The sequence below is a fragment of the Fukomys damarensis genome, unplaced genomic scaffold (assembly GCF_012274545.1).
Source record: "Fukomys damarensis isolate Sample0158 unplaced genomic scaffold, DMR_v1.0_HiC HiC_scaffold_37, whole genome shotgun sequence".
In the NCBI taxonomy this organism is placed as follows: domain Eukaryota; kingdom Metazoa; phylum Chordata; class Mammalia; order Rodentia; family Bathyergidae; genus Fukomys; species Fukomys damarensis.
Genome location: NW_022900949.1, coordinates 5,628,359 through 5,636,113, shown reverse-complemented (window position 1 = coordinate 5,636,113; position 7,755 = coordinate 5,628,359). Strand labels below are relative to the sequence as shown.

The 7,755-nt window shown below is 47.7% G+C and overlaps 1 long non-coding RNA gene across 1 annotated transcript in view; it reads left to right on the top strand.

The window, feature by feature from the left end:
- The first annotated feature begins 6 nt into the window (after positions 1-6).
- LOC117284437 overlaps positions 7-7,755 on the top strand; it is a 19,005-nt gene continuing 11,256 nt past the window's right edge. Inside the window, exon 1 of the long non-coding RNA XR_004515522.1 lies at positions 7-159. This is a non-coding gene — a long non-coding RNA (uncharacterized LOC117284437). The remainder of the gene's footprint in view (positions 160-7,755) is intronic.

The window sequence follows — 7,755 nt, the reverse complement described above, 5'->3', positions numbered from 1 at the left end:
CAGCGCCGAAAAGGACAACGGCGGCGACCCGCTGGCGTCATTTCCGCTTCCGGCCGCGCGGGATTTGAACCCCAGACGCGTCCGACCCCGTTAGAACCGAACACCGTGCTGAACTCTTTCCCGTGCCGGGGACCGGACTCGGGACTTTGCCCTTGCCAGGTAAGGTCGGAGCCACGGAGCTACATCCCCGGTCCATGCTGAACTCTTTAATAGTTTATTTCTTTGCGTTCTCAATGTAAGCAGGTTTGCTAGAAATCTGGATTTGTGTTTCTTCAAATATGTCTCGTATCGCTATGTTTATGATCTTGTCATATGGCCTGCAATCATTTATAAGGCGTTCAAAATAGCACAGAGATCAACGGGTATTTTCCCCAGTCGTTTATTTTAGAATGTCGCCTACTCCCAATAAGGACGCTAAAAGATTTTTATGGGCTTCAGCACATTGATACTAAAGTCTATATGGAAGAGAAGAAAACACTGAAAGGGAAAACCAGTGATGACCTGAAGATGTGAAAACTTGCTGTAAATCCGCTGTAATTAACCCTGCGTGGTACTGGCCCGTGGACAGGAATCTAACAAGTGGGATAGACTTAGTGTCATAAGGGAATTTGGTTCGCAAATATGATCTATCAGATCCATGGAGCACAAACGCAATTTGGAATGAAGGGTACTGAAAAGGGGTAAAAATGTGACCACCAGGAAGTGGTACCGCACAAGCTTTTTGGGGGCCGCACTCCGGCAGGCTAGAATTAGGGAGACTGTACATAGCACAAGAATATCGTGTACCTTGTGGATATTTTAGGGCAATGGTTATTGTGACTGGTAAAATTAGCTAAGCCTATAAAGCGATGTTTACCCATTTTCCTCCGTTTTATAATTTTTTCCCCTCTCTTTGTGATACTGGGAATTGAACTCAGGAAGTGCATGGCTACCTCTCTAGTCCTTTATATTTTACTTTGAGACAAGGTATCGTTAGTTACTTTTCTCTTCGCTGAGAAAAAAAAAAATACTGGATACCCACAAGCTGAAGGAGAGGTTTAATTTGGCTCAGAGTTGGTGGAGGTGTCAGTGCAGAGTTGGCTGGCTCCAAGGCAGGGTGGCACGGCAGAGGAGAAACAGTCCATGGCGGGGCAGACAGGAGGCAACCTTTCCTTTTATCCCATCCAGGCTACAACCCTTTTAGGTGGTGCCACGTACATCCAGGGCAGGGCTCCTCTCCTTCGTAAATCCACTCAGCCACAGAACTGTGCTAATTCCAATCAGTGGACTAATTTAGTACCCCACCCTTAATTCCAGGATCATAATCCTAGAAACAGCCAGCTCTGAAAAGCCCCACCTATGAACAGATGAGGTTTTGGCAGGATATCAAGATATGAGCCATAAAACAAGGTCTTCTGGCTAAACTACCCAGGCCTTGGTCAAACTTGCCATCCTCCTGCCTCAGCTTCTGAAGTAGCTGGGATTACAGACTCCTGCCACCGCGCCCTGCGTTTATTAGGCACTTCTAAAGATATTATAAGGAGCACAATGTTCAAACTTAGTAGAGACTCTATTAAATATTAGCCATATGTATATTTAATTACTTTGAGTTTTAGCTCTCTGTACCTAAGGGTTTCTTTTTATTCATGCATTCATTCATTTATTTATTTAAGTTTCTCTCTTTTGACCTCCTGGTCGCTGACAGTGCCAGTATTCTCTGCCCTCACTCTGTTTTGTCTTCTTTTGTTTATTGGTTTCAGGCTTTCAAGAGCTAAAGTCTGGGTCTTTAGCTGCTAAGAGAAAAGGAGAGGAGGGAACAAGGACCAGGTGCCTCTTGGCAATGTCTTCCTGACACTCTTCTGTGAACAGGATAATCACCACCCATCTCCTTTACTATTCTAGGCAGAATCTTCTAAAATGGATCGTTATCTCTAGCAGGTGGATAGTCTTTCCTTTCTCTCTGTGGATTTTTTTGTTTGTTTGCTTTTTGGTGGTGCTGGGGATTGAATCCAGGGCCTCACATGTGCTAGGCAAGTGCTTTACCACTGTGCCACCTCCTCAGTCCGTATTACTATTTTATTCTGAGACAGGGTCTTGCCATGTCAACCAGGCTGGCTTTGAACTAGTGATCCTCCTGCCTCAGCCTCCCAAGTGCTAATGGATGTGTGCCACTGTGCCAGGGAAGAGGACTTCTTATATGCATAAGTCCTAGAAAGGGAGGCACACTGTGACATGTAGGAAGTCATGCTGTGCTATCAAAGCATCTAATGAGCAGGCCCTACCCACAAGGTAGTGAGCTAAGAGAGTGAGGGCCGTAGGCCAGTTCCCTCATTGGGCATCTGTGTGAAGAACAAGAGCACATGACGTGAGATTTCCTTGATGATTCAATCCAATGTCATGGGGGAAGGCAAGAAAGAGAATGTGGTCAGGGATTAGCTTGATCATGCTGATGTCACAAGGTAGTGAGCTAAGAGAGTGAGGGCCGTAGGCCAGTTCCCTCATTGGGCATCTGTGTGATGATGTGAGATTTCGTTGATGATTCAATCCATTGTCATGGGGGAAGGCAAGAAAGAGAATGTGGTCAGGGATTAGCTTGATCACGCTGATATGCCTGGGTCCTCACAGACTGTGGGGGATCTTCTAACACCCAGAAAAATTGAAAACTAAAAAAAAGTTCCAAGGAAATCTGGAAAACTAGAGCACGAAACTTGGAATGAGAACTTGTAGCTGGACCTAGGTGAAACTCAGTCTTTAACCCCTAAGACACTCTGAGCCTCCCTTACCAGGTACATAGTTTTCCCTTTGGTCTCTGCATTGCTCTGCTTGAGAACCCTATGGTGGTCTCTCCTGGGGCAGTTACACTGGAAGGGAACACGATGCGAGACCCCCCGTGATCACCCGCCGGTGCCATTAGACGCAAAACATGTACAAAATCGGGGGACACAGGTGGACAGCATCAGGCACGAAAAGGGTTCACACAGCCTTCCCACTGTGGTCACATGTGTCAGAGGAAAACCAGGGACCCTGCATGGGAAATAATTCTAAGGGTGTGAGGCCCAGGGTGGTGGGCTGAGCCCTAGGTGGGACCAAGTTCATTGACCTGGGTCACAACTGCACATTCTGGGTTTCGGTTCCTGGCTGACAACGAACTTGTTTGGGTGGCTGGAACTTAGTAGAAATCAAAGTAAGGAGCCCTGAAGCATCGAGACAATAAGGCCGTACAGGGCTGTCAGGGGCGCACGGAACGTGCCAGCCGGCCGAGCCATCTGTTGTCCTACAGATGTCCTCGATGGTGACAGAATGGCCTCAGTGTCCCTGGGAACGAAACCGACAAGAAGGCAAATAGACAACCTTGAAAGAAACACACGATTGTATTCCAACACAACCTCATTTACAAACCGTGTCAGTGTCAGATGTGTCTCGTGGGTCATAGTTCACCAACTCAGATACTGAAATACTGTGTTTTGTTTTGGTTTTCTTTTCTTTTGGTACCGGGGATCGAACTCGGGTCCTTGCGCCAGCGAGGCAGGCGGCGGAACCACTGAGCCAAATCCCCGGCCCTGTTTTGGTTTTCTCTGATACTGCAGATTGAACCCAGGGTCTCACAGAATTAAAACCCATCCCTTTTAATTTTTAAATTTTGAGATCGTCTTCATAAATCATCTGGACTGCTCTCCAACTTGCAATCCTCCTGCCTCTGCCTCCTGAGTAGCTGGGATTACAGGCATCCATCATTATACCTTGGGAATATTGCTTGTTCTAGGTAACGCATGTCTAAAGTCTAGAGGACAAACTTAACATGAATCACTGAAGTGGAGATTCACCACCTCTTACCAGATCTTCAGACCTATGGAACTTTAGCACTTGGGCTTGTGCAGAAAGAACACGGAACATGGAAAATGACCACAGAATATCACAAACGTGTATTAATTCTCCCACTGTCTGTGAAAACATCACCTTCAGAGGTCTAATGCTTTTATACCTCTGTACATCACTTACAAAGGAGAGGCTGGAGTTAGAGGGCCAGCTGAATAAACATTTCGAGCCGCTCTTAATTATTGCACTCACGCTACCCACTCCCAAAATGAGGAACGGCACCTGTAGACCTTGCAGATTTGGGAGACAGCAGGTGCCATATTGGCCTGTGCCTTTGACCTATGTAGAATCTCCTAGAATTGGGACCACAGTGAGTGAGCAATGTGCACCCAGCTCAGGCTGCAGCACAAGCTTCTCAGTTAGTGTGAGTGATCCACCAGACACAAGGACTCTCACAGTGTCCGTGGTAGCCAGGCAGAGCCTGTAATCCCAACTACTTGGGAGGCTGAGGCAGGAGGATCGCAAGTTCCAGGTCAGCCTGGGCAACTTAATGAGATGCGGTCAAAATTTTAAAATGAAGCTGTGTGTGGTGGTGCACGACAGTTATCCTAGCACTCGGGAGGCTGAGGCAGGAGGATCGCTTTGAGTTTGAGGCCAGCCTGGGCTACATAGTGAATTCAAGGCTGGCCTGCACTACAAAGTGAGACCCTATCTCAAAAAAAATCAAATAAAGAAATAAAATAAATAAAATTTAAAAATGAAAAGAAAAAGGACTGATGATGTAGCTCAGTGGCAGAGCACCTTTGGGTTCGATCCTGAGTAACACACACAAATATAAGAAGGATGACAGCACTGATAGGAGTCTCACAGCACAGACCTTTATTTTTGCTTATTTTTATTTTTGTTTTTTCGAGACAGGGCCTCACTGTGTAGTGCAGGCTGCCCTTGAGTTCACTATGTAGCCCAGGCTGGCCTTGAACTTGTGGCGATCCTCCTGCCTCAGCCTCCTGAGTGCTGGGATTACAGTTGTGTGCCACCACGCCCAGCTACCACAGACCTTTAGTACATTCTATATTTATTTATTTGTGTGATTATTATTGCCCAGGCTGACTGAATTTGTGATCTTCCTGCCTCAGCCTCATGAGTACTGGACTTACAGTCAAGGGTTGATGGTCCTAGCTTCTCTGGTACTTTAGAGCAAATCTGTGGCCTGCTGTGCTGGAAAGTATTCTGCTTTTGAGGAACAGGTTATGACTGGGACACAACAGAGACCATACAGCTAACTAGGGGACCCCAAGTCCTCCTGCCTCAGCCTTCTAAATGCTAGGATTACAGGTGTAGATCACCTTGCCTGGCTTGTTTTTCTTCTTTTAAAGTACAGTGGTACCTGGGGTTATGAATTATTATTTATTTATTTATTTATTTTTTGGTACTGGGGATTGAATTCGGGACCTTATGCTTGCCAAGCAGGTGGCGGAACCACTGAGCTAAATCCCCAGCCCGTGAACTTAATTTGTTTTACAATTTTGGGCAAGACGGATGCGTGTGTTTGTGCTTGCGTGGGGAAGATTGACCATAGCTGTTTGTCAAATGGAAGCAAAATTTTGGTGAACACTTTTGTTTGGGAACCAAATTGTTTGCAAACGAAAGTGTTTGTGAAGCAAGGTATTGCTGTACATCCCTAAGGAAACTGCATACAGTTCACACAGTAGTGAATGGATAAAGCCTTTAGAAGACAGAATTCCCTTCTTCCTACGGTCCTATCAGAGCAAACGCACATGTACTTGGGACTAGGAGGGTTGCGAGGGATCAGTAGTTACCAAACAACCGTGGTGGGCTGGAGATTTAGCTCAGGGGCACCACACCTGCCTTGCAGGAGCAAGGTCCTGAGTTCGATCCCCTGCACCAAATCAACCAAACAACCATAGTGATTTTCCACACAACACTTTGCCAACACAAGAGGCTCTGCTCTCTGGAGAGACCCCTCTGAGGACACCATCCTCCAGTCTGGCTGGAAGAAAATCCCTCTCCTTGGTGGAGGCAAGTCCGCCGTCAGGGGGGATGCAGTCTCTGCATCCCTGGTAACAATTTCTCCTGGGGTCAGCCCGCATCCTTGATGTCTCTGTCCTTTCTTCATGAAGGCAGATTGGGTCCCTAGAAAAAGACCTGGAAAAGCAAGAAGTCACGAGTCCCAGAGTGTCCGTGATTCCTACACTCGCATGCCTAGGACCATCCCATCGGGGTCCGAAGTCTCCATACAGCCCCACACACTCAGAAACACACACACACACACACACACACACACACACACACACACACACACACACACACACTGCGGCCACACCATGCCAGAGCAGTCCTGCCGCACGCAGAGCCAGGAGTGACGGCGAGTCCAGCTCCACACCGGGAAAACTGTTAGTCTCACTGAATAGGTAAGGAAACTTCAGGCCAGAGATGTGACCCTTTAGTTCCCCACGGTGACCATCTCAGGAGGGAGATGCTGCTGCACTTCTCAAAAACACGTCCACCAGGGGGCGCGCCTAGCCGCAGCATTCTCTGACAACTTCCGCACATCCAGAATGAACTAAGAAAGGTAAGGTGACTGCTCGGGCCCGGCTTGGGGCTGGGCCGCTGGAGTTTTTATATTATGGAGGGGAGGCTAAATCAGTCTCTGAGGGGCACCACAAGAGCCCAATTGATGGCTGCCACCCTGGGAGGCCCAAGGTGGAATGTGCCTGGGCGTCCCTTTCCGACACACCAAGGCTACCACAGAGCACACTACGAATCTCAGCAACGGTGGAAATCTCCGTGCCTCCTCACAATGGACTTCTGATACCATCAGCCATCAATCAACAAACCTTACCTCATGGTCAGTCGTGTATTTTGGCTGGCTCTCTGCAGACCCTAAAGACAGTGTACTTTTTGTTTGTTTTTGAGACAGGGTCTCACTACATAATTGAGACTGACGCGGAACTATGTAGCCCAGGCTGGTCTCGAACTCACAGAGATCCTCCTGCCTCAGCTTCTCGAGTGCTGGGATGACAGGCGTGCGCCACCACGCCCGGCCAAGACGGTGTACTTTGTACCATGTGTATCACTCATACCAGTTGGCATTGACCAAAGAGCAATAGGCCTAAAAGTGCGCTAGTTTTATATGTATAGTTCACTTCCTTTTCCCACCAGTGCGTATCATGATTTTTATTTAATGCTGCAAAAAACCACAGGCCTGAGATGAGCACGATGGATGTTCCGGTGTCATCTAGCAAGGAAGTGGCCAACCGGGACCTCACTGCGGGTAGTTGCTCCCTAGATTCTGATCTCCCATGGGTGCTGCTACGCTCCGTGACACTGAGAAGCTGGTTTCCACCCGCACAGTCTCACACAGTAGACACCCCCACAGGCGTTTCTGATTGTCCTGGATGATGCCAGTATGACCAAAGAAGACGTTTTTCATTTTTATGCATTAAATTCAAAAAAGATTAGCATTTTAGTTCATTGAAAACAGTTAACGTTTATAACAACTTGGTGACAGCTTAGATCCAGAACGCGCCCCCCCCAGCCTCGTGTTCAGAGGTGGGGCTTTTGGGAGGTGACTGGTCCATGGGTTCTACTCGGCAGTGGAGCAAAAATGGGCTCACAGGAGGTCGGAAGAAGTGGTCACTGTGTACGTGGCCCGGCAGGGTCTGTCTCCTTCCCTTCCCAGCTCCTCCCCACTCTACTTCCTCTCCGCCATGACGTAAGCAGCTTTCCTTCCTCCCAAGCCTTTTCTTCCCCATGAAGTTTATCGGTACAACTTAGGTATACAGTGACATTCATCACCGGGATCTTGTACCTTTACGTAACATATCTTGGTTTTTATTTTTTCCCCATTCCCCTGCCCTCCCTTCACCCCCTCCACCCTACTTATAAAGACTTTTTTTCCATGTTTTTCCTTTTCTCAGATTGTTTTCTTTTCCCTCC